At 39.0% G+C, this 12995-nt stretch overlaps 1 protein-coding gene and 1 long non-coding RNA gene across 2 annotated transcripts in view; one reads left to right on the top strand and one right to left on the bottom strand.

Moving 5' to 3' along the window:
- Tenm4 (teneurin transmembrane protein 4) overlaps positions 1 to 12995 on the bottom strand; it is a 1520543-nt gene that overhangs the window by 1298031 nt on the left and 209517 nt on the right. The gene's annotated exons all lie outside the window — the stretch shown is intronic.
- Positions 5754 to 12658, top strand: LOC143443699 (uncharacterized). Its single transcript, XR_013112893.1, has 4 exons — positions 5754 to 5894; positions 5991 to 6114; positions 12258 to 12293; positions 12491 to 12658. It is a non-coding gene; the product is annotated as an uncharacterized LOC143443699 (long non-coding RNA).

Here is a 12995-nt window from a genome sequence, read left to right as displayed (position 1 = left end):
CATCAGTGTAATGGATGCTCAATAGATGTTAAAAGTTCCTGTCAAGAAATGAATGGGCTGTGTCCACGCATCTCTAAGATGTCCTGTGTCTCAAGAACATAGAGTGTTTGTTGGGTCTCTGTAGTTGAAATAATAATAGGATAAAAGTGTGGTGAATGGGTGGATTCTATAGACAAACAGGCATAAGGAACAGGCAATGGACATGACTTCTGAAGGCAAATTACTTGTTTAAATCCAAGTTCCCTGAGTCTTGTTCATCACAATTTCCTGATCTATAGAATAAGGACAATAATACTGCCAAAACCCTAGGCTGCAAAAGCAGCTGAGTCATGTGGCAGTGTATGATAGAGAATGTGGTACACAGCTTGTTAGTTATGGCTGTAATTATAAGTGTCTAACTGAAAACTGTACTGCATTTTATACTGGAGCATAATGTTTTTTCATATTAGTCTTTGTCCCAGGCTGGGCTGTTGCCTCAATGTTGTGTATAATTTTAACTATTATGATACTTTTATTAAACTTGTTTAACACATCAAACCCTTAAAACATCCTACAGAAGAAACTCACAAGAGACACAACATTGTCTGGAATTTCTTTTCCATTGTGTGATTGTTTGTATGTACGTTAGGTACACATGTGACAGAAAGAATAGACCATAAAAATAGTACCGTGCAAAAAATGTATTCATGCCTAAGTATGTCTCATATCAGAAAAAAAAAGAACATAGCATTACCTAGACCAGAAAATTGGTCAGTTAACTGGGTTATTGTATGTTGAAATGACAGCTGAGCTTGTGAATTGCACAGAATGATCAGTATGATGGTTCTTGCCTCTTTCCTAGTCTCTTGTGAATGTTATTGTTCCTCATAGCTGATACAATGAATTATGTAATGAACTCTGTGCCTTCTGTATACTGTAGAAGGGAAGAATGAGCTAGAAAAAGGAATCAGACAGAGTAATATAACATAGACCTCTTCAGAACCAGAGATGCAGAATTACAAACTTCAGGAGAAAACGCCTTTATTCTGTCATTAATCCCTTGAGACTCTGGATGTACCAACAGTGCATGAGTCTTAGTTCACAGTTAAATAACTTGATGTATGCTTCCAAGTCTCTTGCCAGATTTCTCTTTCTGAGGTCTACATTCACAAGAAGTTAGAAAGATGCCCCAGTCTCCCAATGGCCTGGCTAGCTTGACAAATTAAGCTCATGTTTCTGAGAGTGACAGGCAGTGACATTCTGTTTGTCTTGTGTAAGGCCCCATCACTTTCTCGGCTTAGAATTGTGTCAATGTATTGACGGCTGTTGTCAGGGAAATCCACTCTGAGGTAAACAGGGCCACAGCACAGAGAGAACAAAGTTTCTGCCTGAGAATAAACCTCTAGTCTCAGTGAGATTTGGAGGTCAGCAGTGAGCCAACACTAGTGTTGATTCTTCTTGCTTCCAAGCAGACAGCGTGCGATATGGAGCCAGGTCAAATGGGTTGGAATCAAATATCTATTCTGTGTGTTCTTAGTTAGGTGACAGGTTGATAGCTGTTTCAAGCTTTTGTTCTTCAGCTTCTTTAACAGAAAATCTATGATCATTCTCTCTATTATTATGCCTCAAAGAGGTAATTAACATATAGAGAGTTCCCGGAGTATTTACTGGCACAGAATAGTTATTAAAATGTGATCAATGCAATGAGTAGAAGGCCCATGTCGCCATCACCTTCCTCATCAGCATCCTCACCATTAATAATGCAGGGCAGATGTCAGGATTCCTATGTGCCCCTTGGGGATGCATGTGTGAGTTTCAGAAAAAGATCCTCCTTCTCAAGTTTAAATATTTGCTCATCCTGGAGGCAAAGGAGAGCTTGCTTTAAAGATTAGCATGTGATCCAATTTTAAATTTCCCATGTTGGAAATAAGGATTCTAAATAATGACCTGGAGATTTGAATATCAACATTCCCTGGAGAAGAACTAGCCAAATGGCATTCTCTATTGCTTTCAGCAAATCCAATTAAAAGAACAGCTCAGTTTACAATGGATCATGGGAGGGGCTTGTGACAAGAGCACTGACGAGGAATGAATAGAACTATGACAGAGCCCAAAGAACACTTATAATTAATATTTGCACTACTCGGCGCAGTTTAAAACACATTTCATAATAACAACCCTTGCAACAACCCTACAGGCATGCGTTATTAGACTTTCCCAGAAGCCAATGGCTTATTGAGCCCTGCTGACTGTATGTCTTCATTATACCTAGAACCCACCCTTCTGCAGAGCCACCACCAGTGCCATCACCTCTTAGCAAGAGTGTTCATGCCATGTAAACACACGGGTCTTTCCTATTCTTATCATCCATGTGATCTATACTTTGATGCTATCACACTTGATCTTTCTGCATCATGACCTGTGAAAATCTATGGCTCAAAGTTAACACAAAATATCTTCCTTCTTTTATTCTTCTCTACTTTTTTGTGAGTGTGTGTGTGCATGTGTGTGTGCATGTGTGTGTATGTGCGTGAGAGAGAGAGAGAGAGAGAGAGAGAGAGAGAGAGAGAGAGAGAGAGAGAGAGAGAGAGTTCTTTCCTTTCCTGGTGTGTCTTATGGATTTAACTAAGATCAGCAGGCTTAGGAGGTAGTGCTTTCACCCACATGGCCATCTCTCAGCGTCTTTCCCCTTCTTGTAGTGTTTTTTGCTGGGAAGACTCCATCTCTGGGTGACAAGTTAAAACTGCAGTAGGCAAAGCTGCGTTAGCAGAGGCTAAGAGGACCTCAGTGGCCTTTACCTGCCCCCTGCTCCCTGTTTCATCCTGCCTCTCTAATCTACAGAGTCTGTGGAGTACAGTTTGAAGTGTCCATGACCAGTAGAATAAAGTTCAGCATCCTCACATAGGAAAAGAATCTACCATCAATTCACCAGCTTCCTCAGTGCAGAAGTAGCCCAAGTCACAAAGGCAACCTACAAAAGTGGTGTCCCGTTGTCCAGAACTGACATGATACACTGTAGATAGAGCTGGAGAAGATGAATGCAGAATGAAGAACATGCCTGTCTTCCAACCTTCTTTTAAATCAAACAAAACCCTTGCTTTCTAAGTGGTTGAAATATTCATGCTCACATCACTGACTTTTGCACAGGTTGGATTCTTTTTCATCATAGTACCACGAAACTCATCCTTATGTGATCTTTCTGCCTTCTTCTCCTTCCTTTAGGCTGTTTTATCCTATACAAGCTGTTTTCATACAAGTTTATGTTTAAATCTGATAATCACATTTCACTAGATACTGGCATTACATTTTGAGGGGTTCTACTACTCCTGTTAGACTTTAAATAATGTCCATATCACTTATTTTTGGATCACTGTTTTATATTTGGCACACAGTAGGTGTTCAACAAATATTTAATAAACTGAATGTGAGGCTTTATTTCACATAGGAACCAAGCATTGTCTAAGTGGTATGCCGACCAGGACTTGTAGGACATAAGTGTTTGCTTTGCAAAAGATCTGAATTGACACGTGTATTTTCCAAGGCATCTCTGCATTAGAAGTGCATCATTTCCTCATCAAGGAAATAGATTGGCTACATGATAGTTTCCATGTTAATTTTGAAGTCTTTATGAAAACAAGATGGTATATATGAAGAGAGGATCAAAGGAGCACATGGAGTGGAATACAGAACTTTCTGGTTACCGTAAGCTATAGCCATTATAGTATGAACCTTAGGCCAAGAAAACCAATATATAAGAATGGTACATAAGAGCTGACCACTACAGTAGCTGGGTGGCTCCCAAGATAAGTCAAGTTTTGACTGCAGACACATCAGTATTATTTGACCTTAAAAGAGAGCATAGAGAGCAAAGATAGAAGGGTCCTCTTGCCAGAGGAAGTATGAAGGGAAAGAAAGCTGACATATCGTGCAATAAACCCCAGCAGAGATACTGAAGTCAAAAAGTACACATGCTGTAGGCATTAGAAGACCATGCTCTTCAGGGGGGCAGAAGAGTTTCCTCCAACTTAATCTTATCTCTAATGTAAAAATATCCATAGCCTTCTTTATTTTTTCAACTGGTTGCTTTCTCTTGTGTTTATTCATTTACTTAACAGGCATGTCTAAACATTTTCATTGAACAGCTTCTTCTTGAGTCAAACTATACAGAAACATATTCACATTCCAGTCTATCTTGGACTGAAAAATAGAACCTGGAGTGTGTGAACCCAGTGGCTGCCGGAAGCCTTTCTCCTGAGGTATAGTAACCCTGCTGCCCACATGCTCAGTGCTTTCCCAGAGAGCTATGGCAGCACCATCTGCCTGCACACAGACTGTAAGGCTGAAGAGTAACACATCTGAATATTACCTTCCACTGACCCCAAGTCCCCATATCTTTGAGGAGATAGTTCTCACATTGGTGTTTAGCACAGAGGCCTAAAATGGATGGGAAACACTTTTCCTAGCCCACAAAAGCATCCCACTGGAAAGCACATTCTTTCCTGGACTTTTTCCCTTTCCTGGCCCAAGGTAAATATTTATTTTCCTCAAGGAATAGTTTCTGAGATTATCTACTTACCATTCACTTATACTTAAATCCTATTTCCAGGGCTTGTTTAGAAATGGGGACCCAAACATTCTGCTCTCACTTTTTTTCTTCTCTGTACACAATTGTAAGTTGTTAAGATTATATAAGATAATACATGCAAAGTCATTAACATAGAACCTGGCACACTTAATTGCATAAAACTTGTTAGCTAAGAATTATATTGGTGTTGTTAAGGGATCATCAGTAGGGCTTGGATATTCCAGGTTCTTTCTTACAGGCTAAGGATAGAAGAGTAAATAGCAAGTTACCTATCTCTAGTAAGTAGAATTTATAATCTCATTAGAATATGTTAGCTATAATGCTATAGGATGTTATAAGAAAGCTTTTGTGACATTGTAGGAACATAGTATAGAATTCAGTTTAATTGAAGGTCTCAGAGAATCCTTCCCAGAAAGCTACCATTTACAATATGACTTGGCTAGGCAAACGATGGAACATGTGTATTTAATACACATGTGCATGTGTATTTAAGCAAAATAACCCTAGAAGAAGATAAATTGCATATTGAAAGATTCCAGGTTCCTAGCCATCCGTAACTCCAGTCCCAACACCCATAACATGAAATAGAAAAGAAACATGGAGAAAGCAGAAACATTGGAGAGAGTTGAGGGTTGTGGAGAAAGAAAGAGAGAAAGGGACAATTGTTTTTTTTTTTAAAGAATAAAGAGGAAAAGTATCACTTATTTTGATTGTCAGTTATCCATTCAATTAATTGACTGATTGATCAATTGATAAATCTTCAGTTTTTCCTTTGTTTGGTATTTGGTTTTCATACTGAAGAACAAGGCAGATACCTACTAAGTAAAAAGCCACTTGAAAGGGTATTCTTGCTTCTAATGTGAATCCACTAATATGCATTCTTGCTTCGTTTTAATTTGCATCTTATGATTTGAAATAAGATCAGGCAAGGTCCCTGTCATGCACTTTTGATTACCAAAAAGACAGAGTTTATGTAGTTACAGGACCGAAAGTGCCACCTCGAGGCAGTGTCTGCTCACAGGGTACCCCCACCCCCACCCTCTACATGCCTCCCTAGGTGAGCATTGTGAGGAAGTGTTCTCTTTCCCTGTGTTCTGATATGACATCAGTGCTGAACATATGCCCTATGCTCAATTCCAGATTTTCTATCTGTCTCCCCTATGGCAGGAAATGTACACTCTCAGCAATTTACACAGCCGAGACCACCGCTGAAAGCCGGGGCAATCTTCCTCATTCCAGCATGTGCTCTGGAAAAGCGATAAATCAGAGGGCTGTGGTAAAGGTGAATTAACATTACAGAGAACAGCGCTTTGAACTCTTAGAAAGGAAGGTACTCAATAAGTGCACATTATTATTATTGCTTCTAGCCATAGACACACGGCCATCTGAGAACCCTTACCTTCAAATGGTTTCTCTCTTTTTTTAGTGGTTGTAATGAAACTTCTCCACTTACAGTTAGACCACGGCACTCCACCTCAGTTTTAATGTTGAGTAACTTCAAGAGCTAATGACCGTTGGATCCACCATTGTTCAGACATCATCAAGAAGACGTATGTTTTATTCTTAATTGGGTGCTATAGATTATTTTTCTCTTCAGTGTTACTGGAAAGGGGTATAAGTGGATTTTCCAGAATGGTGTAATAAAAATAAAATTTGATTGATTGATTCAGTAGCTCTGGCTGGGAGGCATGGCATATGCAGCGGCGGGGAGGAGATACAGGATGCTCTACAGGTGGAGGCTGCTAAGGGAGGACCTTGGAGCCAGGGCTGCTACTATCATCAGAGAAGCTCACTGAGAAACTTACTTCAAACCGAAGGGCTTGTTTTCCTTCCAAGCTTCATCTAGTGAATCAGAGCAGTGAACTGTTAGTGTATTTACAGAAAACTGAGTTCGTAGAAAGTAACGGGTCATGGTTTGTGTTTTGTCCTTTCTTTCTTTATCTACAGACAATAGTTAATACCTGGATACAATGACTAGATTAGCATGTCTTTGTGATAGCCAGGTGATCTTAATTGTAAGCTGCAGAATGGGCATTGGATGCATATTTCTGTATTAGCACAATATTTTTGAAAATGTAATACTATTTCCTGTAATGTGCCCATGAGTCCTAAAGATCCGAGAACCACTACAGTAGGTAGATTGTTCTAGAAACTATGTTATGCTTTTAATATATTAAATGAACCTAAAGTGACTGACCAGAGATCCCATTTTCTCCCCAGAAGCTGAATTACTTAAAAGGCATTAGAATCATTTTTTTTTTAGAAGAGTTCAGCCTAGACACATTAGGGGTGGACTCCCATGTATCCTCTGGGTCTCTTTTCTAATGTCATTTCCTCTTCTAGTACCCCAGGTCTCTTTGGACTTATGTCATATTAATGATCTCCTTTTAAATATTATTTTTATTTTACTTCTTATGTATGAGTATATGGCCTGCACATATGTTTGTACCACTTGCATGACTATTCCTTTTAAGGCTAGAAGAGGGTATTGAATTCCCTGAGACTGTGAAATTAGAGATGGTTGTGATTCTCAGTGTGAATGATGGGAATTGAACTCAGATCCTCTGGAAGAGAAGCCAGTGCTTTTAACCACTGAGCCATCTTTCCAGTCTCTGCATCTTTCTTTCAAATTTTAGCTTTCTAGTTAAGGCTAGCCCTTTGTGGAAGCATGAACAGTTGTTTAACATACGTGTGTGTGTGTGTGTAATTATATATACACACCAAATAATATATTTGTATATTTCTGACACATAGTACATTGTTGATAAATATTGACAGTATCATATGTATAACTCACATCATCAGAAGTGTGTAAAACAAGACTGGGAAAAAATTCTTGTAAGAATTTTCCTACTACCTTAATATTTATTTTGTAACATTTATTTTCTCCCATCTTCTCACAGTGCTGAAATTTATTATTTTGTACTCAGTATCTTATTTCTACAAACATATATCCTCAGAAAGAGCTATTCATTCATTCATTCATTCATTCATTCATTCATTCATTCAGAAATTAGTGTTTAGCACCTACACTGTACTGAATACTTCTCTCTAAAGGATGCAATTGTGAATAGACAAGATTAATTGCTGTGCAAAGGTACTGTGGTAGGAGCTTTGCAATTTGTTGGGAGACTACAAGAAAAGTTAGGTGATGGGAAGTTGTGGGAAACAGGATTGGGAACGTAGCCAGTGCACAGGAAATATTGAGACCTTAGGCCACAACAGCAGGTGTGTGTGTGTGTGTGTGTGTCTGTGTGTGTACATCTTTGGCTCACTGAGAACCATAGGGCATCTGAGCCACCATCTTGATTTTATGCCCTGAGTGATGCACACACTTCATGAAGTGCAGGGGGAGAGATCCACCAACTAGAAAGATGTACATGACCGAGAAACCTGGAAATTTCAAGAATGTTCATATTTGGAGAGTGTCCTGAGCTCTGAGAACATGTATTGTGATGATAGAAAAGAGAACCTTCCAAGTTTGAAGCCTTTGTGGGTAGGGGCAGATATTTAAAATATGCTTTTAATAGAACCCAACATTTATTAAACATTGCCTTGTACACTTTGTGCAAACTACTTTGCATTTGATATTTATTTCACTGGACACCTCTCTCCTATTCACTGTACTCTGGGTTCATTTGATAGTTTTCGTAGTTGCAATTATTACCTGTTTAATTTAATCTAACATGTATGAATACTATGTCACTACACGGAGCAAACAATGACAAAAACCACACAGGTTCAGTTGAGATGCACTTTCCTCTCCTCTATGCCCTGTCCTGCCTGTCTTCTTTCCTCACTGTGCCTCCATCTCTGTGATTTTTTCCCCTTCCTCTTTCTATCCTGTGAGCTCTGGTGTCTTTTTTGAAGCTTCTCTTTCTTCTCTAGGCTCCTTTACTTCTTCCCAGTTTCCTGGCTTTGATTTTTGTTGACTGCTGACTCTGTGCATGTAGATCTTGACTTCCTTTTTGTTGTCTCCCATGTCTTACTCTGGATTAAGCAGTTAAAACTAGTGAAAAATTCAGCTCTAAAAATTGCCAGTGTCTTTAGTCTCTCTGAGGGGCTTCCCCACACTCCAGTTGTTTCTTGGCTTGTCCATCCTTCAGATAATCACTCTGCCCTTGCAGCTTTGGCCTGCCTGCCAACCCAGACCCCTGGGGGGCAGATCAGCACCTCTATTCTTGTCCTTCCTGTTCTTAGCTCCATGCATTTAATTATGGAATGTACATTCGTTATGCATGAAGGAACAGGCAAAGTGTTTTGCACTGCACAGGAAAACTTAAAAACAAAACTTCTTTAATCAGGTCTCAAGTGGATGTTATGAAAACAATAGAAGTTATATGAAGTCCAGCTCTAAGAGGAAAAAAAAATCAAATGAGCTCACTGAAGAGTTCTCTCAATGTGGCCATGTGTAGAGTAAGGTGCTTTAGTCTAGGGAAGTAGGACACAAATTTGCTTCGACCACAACATGCTGGTATGGTTGGCCTATTGAACATCAGACACTAAACATCCACTGCTGTATAAACAGCCCAATGCTTACACCTCTGAGGTATCTTTATCTAGCCACAGCAGTGCTCATGTCTGAAGACCAAAACACGACTATTTGATATTTTAGTGATTTTCCCCCAGGAATATTTAAATTAATGGGTAATATCTTCAATAAGGTCTCAAGCAATTCATTATCATGTGTAAGAGCAGGGTCAGGCTGATGGACGAATTAAGTGTCACTGGTAAAGCCTTAGATTTGTCTTGACATCCCTGCTATAGTCTCCCAAGCTTTCAAAAAATATATTGACTTGATGACAGGTTTCTGAAGACAGGATCAGAGAAGTTAGAAGCTGCATCATGTAGCTCACAACCGGGGTATGACATACGCAAATAAAGATTAGGCCACGTGCTAACAGGCACATGGAGGAGAATTGTATGAAGTATGCTCCATGGCTTTTTACATCTTAATACAGCAGTGTGGCCTGAGTTTAGACTTCTTGAGAATACAAGTTGTAACAGTGATTTTATCAGTTCTCCATCGCTCCCATTGTATTCTGAGCAAAGTAGAACCAGTGACTTCTCAGAGTATTTCAAAATATGATTTTCAAGGAATGTAGTTGCACTAAAAATCAACTTCAAAGCTAGGCAGTGAAAAATAAATTGATTAGCATTTGGGGCCAAATGAAATTTTTATAATGAAGTCTCATTTTTTTTTTAAAAAAAAGACAATTAAAAGAGCAAATAAAAAGTCTCATAAATTTAATAATGCAAACACATATGCAGTCACAGCTGGGAAGGGTAAAAACATCTTTGGTTCCTAATCTTTCCAATCTAATGAAGGATAATCGAGTTTCAAAAGTTGCAGAAGGGATGGGAAATCAAAACAGACCAATAACCGAGGATCACAGATAAGTCTTTAAGAATTGGCTGTCCAAAACACATTAGATCCTGAGAGATTTAACAGTGATTTAATTCATGCATTCAAGAAACACTACATAAACACATTCATTATAATGTGTTCTGGAGACTGAAGAAGGCAGAACCATCCAATTTGTTCCACAAGAAAGATTTGATTCTGATCTCCCAAGGTGATGAAATATTATGCAAAAGAGAGCAAAACCAAATAGGAAAACAGTCCAAATCATGAATCTGTGTTCAATACCTTAAATTAACTGCATTAAAAAAACAAGCAAACTCAGTCTTACTGATTGAATAATCCAAGAAGAATATCCTCCTTTTCAGTAGGAAGCAACTGAATAATGAAATACTAGCTTATCAGCTCACCAATAATAATAAAAAGAAGACTATTTTCATAGCTCCTGAAACATTTGATAATATTTAATAACATTTTCATTTTATGTGGAATAAAATAACCATACTATAATATGATAAATATTCTTTTTTGTTTTGTTTTGTTTTGTTTTGTTTTGTTTTGTTTTTTTTGAGACAGGGTTTCTCTGTGTAGCCCTGGCTGTCCTGGAACTCACTCTGTAGACCAGGCTGCCCTCAAACTCAGAAATCCGCCTGCCTCTGCCTCCCAAGTGCTGGGATTAAAAGCGTGCGCCACCACTGCCCGGCTATGATAAATATTCTTATTTTAAGCTTCCAACAAAATGACAGTAGCTACAGATCTCTAAATTTAAAATAAAGCAAGTCTTTCACTGTTGTTTAATATTAGGCAAGTGGGTCTAGCTGCTTGAAGTCATATAAAAATATACTCTTTCTGCCTCCTCTCTTCCACACAGACACACAGACATATAGACACACACACACACACACACATACACACAGAGAGAGAGAGAGAGAGAGAGAGAGAGAGATCATAGCACTATCAGTTTCATCATCAATTTTGAAGTCCACATAATTCTGAATGCAAAATGTTCTGAATCACTCATTTGATGCAAATACTAATCTGACTTGATGTAAAGCCACTAAGTGTGAGTGTTTTCACTGATTTTGAAATATTACTGTTTGATGATGTCTTTGTTTCCAGATCCTAATGATGATTGGTTTTTGTTGCTTTTGGGTTTTTTTTGGGCGGGGGGTGTGTAAGATGTGGGTATAACCTCATGTGATCATTTCAGATTCTGCATAAAGAAATAAATAGCCCAGTCAATTTTGTAGAATTCTGCTATGTGCAGATGGCATGATTTGACACCGAGGTCATTTTGTAAATCAGTATTAGCTAGAACTAACAAGATCTTTAGAATAAAAAAACTGTAGCCACAAAGCAAAAGTTGATACCTCTCACATCACTACATTTGGTACAGTATTTCTGAACATAGTTGGTGTTCTGTTCCTTTCCTGATCATTTGTTCTTGGTATATTGCTTAACATAGAAAAAGTAAAAAGGTGTCTTTGAAAAACTAAACAGGCTGAGTGTTGTGGTTTAGGACTTCAAACCCAGTACTTGGAAGGCAGAAGCAAGTGGACCTCTGTGAGTTTGAAGCCAGTCTGGCCCATATAGTAAGACTTAGGCTAGCTAGGGATATGCAGTGAGGCTTTGTCTCAGATGACAATAAAGGAAACACGAACTTGGGGAGATGACTTAGTAGTTCAAGCATTTGCTGTACAAGTGGTTTGGATGTACATTTCCCATGTTACTGCTGGTGGGTGTGGTAGCCTGCAGCAATTCCAGTACTGAAAAGCTGGAGTTAGGGGGTCTCCTGAACAAGCTGCCTTGCCTCCTTGTAGCAAAGTGATTAGCTAGACTACTAAAATAGGCAAGCACTGGGCTAAATTGAGAGACCTTGTCTCCATGAAACAGGAAAAGTGTAATCAAGGAAGACTCCTAACATCTTCTGAGTGCATGTGTGTGCGTGCGCGCACACACACACACACACACACACACACACACACACACACACACAGAGGGGGAACAGAAAGAAAGAGAAATACAGACAGATACATACATATACATATGTATGTGCATACATATACATGGGTGCACAGGTGAACCCCTGACACCTGTACCCACACATGTGAACATGTATACATATCACCCAAACATACACATACAATTATTTTAATTTATTTTAAAAATAACAACTGAATATGAAAACTGAAAGTTGTGACATTTTCTTTTGTTGGTTGGATATTTTATTTACATGATAGGTGAAAGGGGAGGATCCTCTCACTGGCATATGGCATGATCCTGATCAGGTATTTAATATGGAGAAGAGGGCATGTTTGTGTTTTTCTGCAGGATGCCGAAGGAGCATGGTGGCTGCCAGAATGACAGGTGAGACATGCTGATGCCCGGACAAAGAATGATGCTGACCTGTGAGCTTGCTGAATGCCCTGACAATGGTGACTGGGAAGCTGTATTGGACATATGTTCCCGACACACTTTTGCTTACCTATACCCCTGATGGAACATTTTCTTTTGAAAAGGAATGACCCACAATTTTCACACAATTCTTCTTACTATGCCAACAGGGACGAGAGTTTTGTTTTTCTTTGTCTTCATTTTAAAATGCAAAAGGGGCTGAACAAAACATCTATTTGGAAAATCAAAGCAACTAGGAAAAACTCTGAACAGACTCCGAAAGACAGGCCCGTGGTAGACAACGCTGGTTCACACCACGCTCACCCACTCATGCTCAGGAGTCTCAGGTAGATGACGGACCTTTTGTGTGAAATAATAATGTTGATGGTATGACATAATGCTTCAGCTCCATTGATGCTGTGTTTCTGTCTCTGTGGCCCACTTCTCTCTTATCTCCTTCAGCCATTTTCTTTTCCATCAAGGTATTGGTGAAATCAAATGTTGTATATTAAGTCGGTGGGTTTTAGAGCATGTTGTAGATTTGGAGTCTATTTGGGGAGATTTCTCTTGTAATGCATTGATATAACATTTTGATTCCAATAATTGAAACATTTTATACATTTTAACCCCATTGTAAGGTATGGGAGAATTAGCCTGAAGAAGAATTCAGTGAAG

The sequence above is a fragment of the Arvicanthis niloticus genome, chromosome 1 (assembly GCF_011762505.2).
Source record: "Arvicanthis niloticus isolate mArvNil1 chromosome 1, mArvNil1.pat.X, whole genome shotgun sequence".
NCBI lineage: Eukaryota > Metazoa > Chordata > Mammalia > Rodentia > Muridae > Arvicanthis > Arvicanthis niloticus.
The sequence above is the reverse complement of the archived record's forward strand: the minus strand, read 5'-3'. Positions and strand labels throughout refer to the sequence as shown.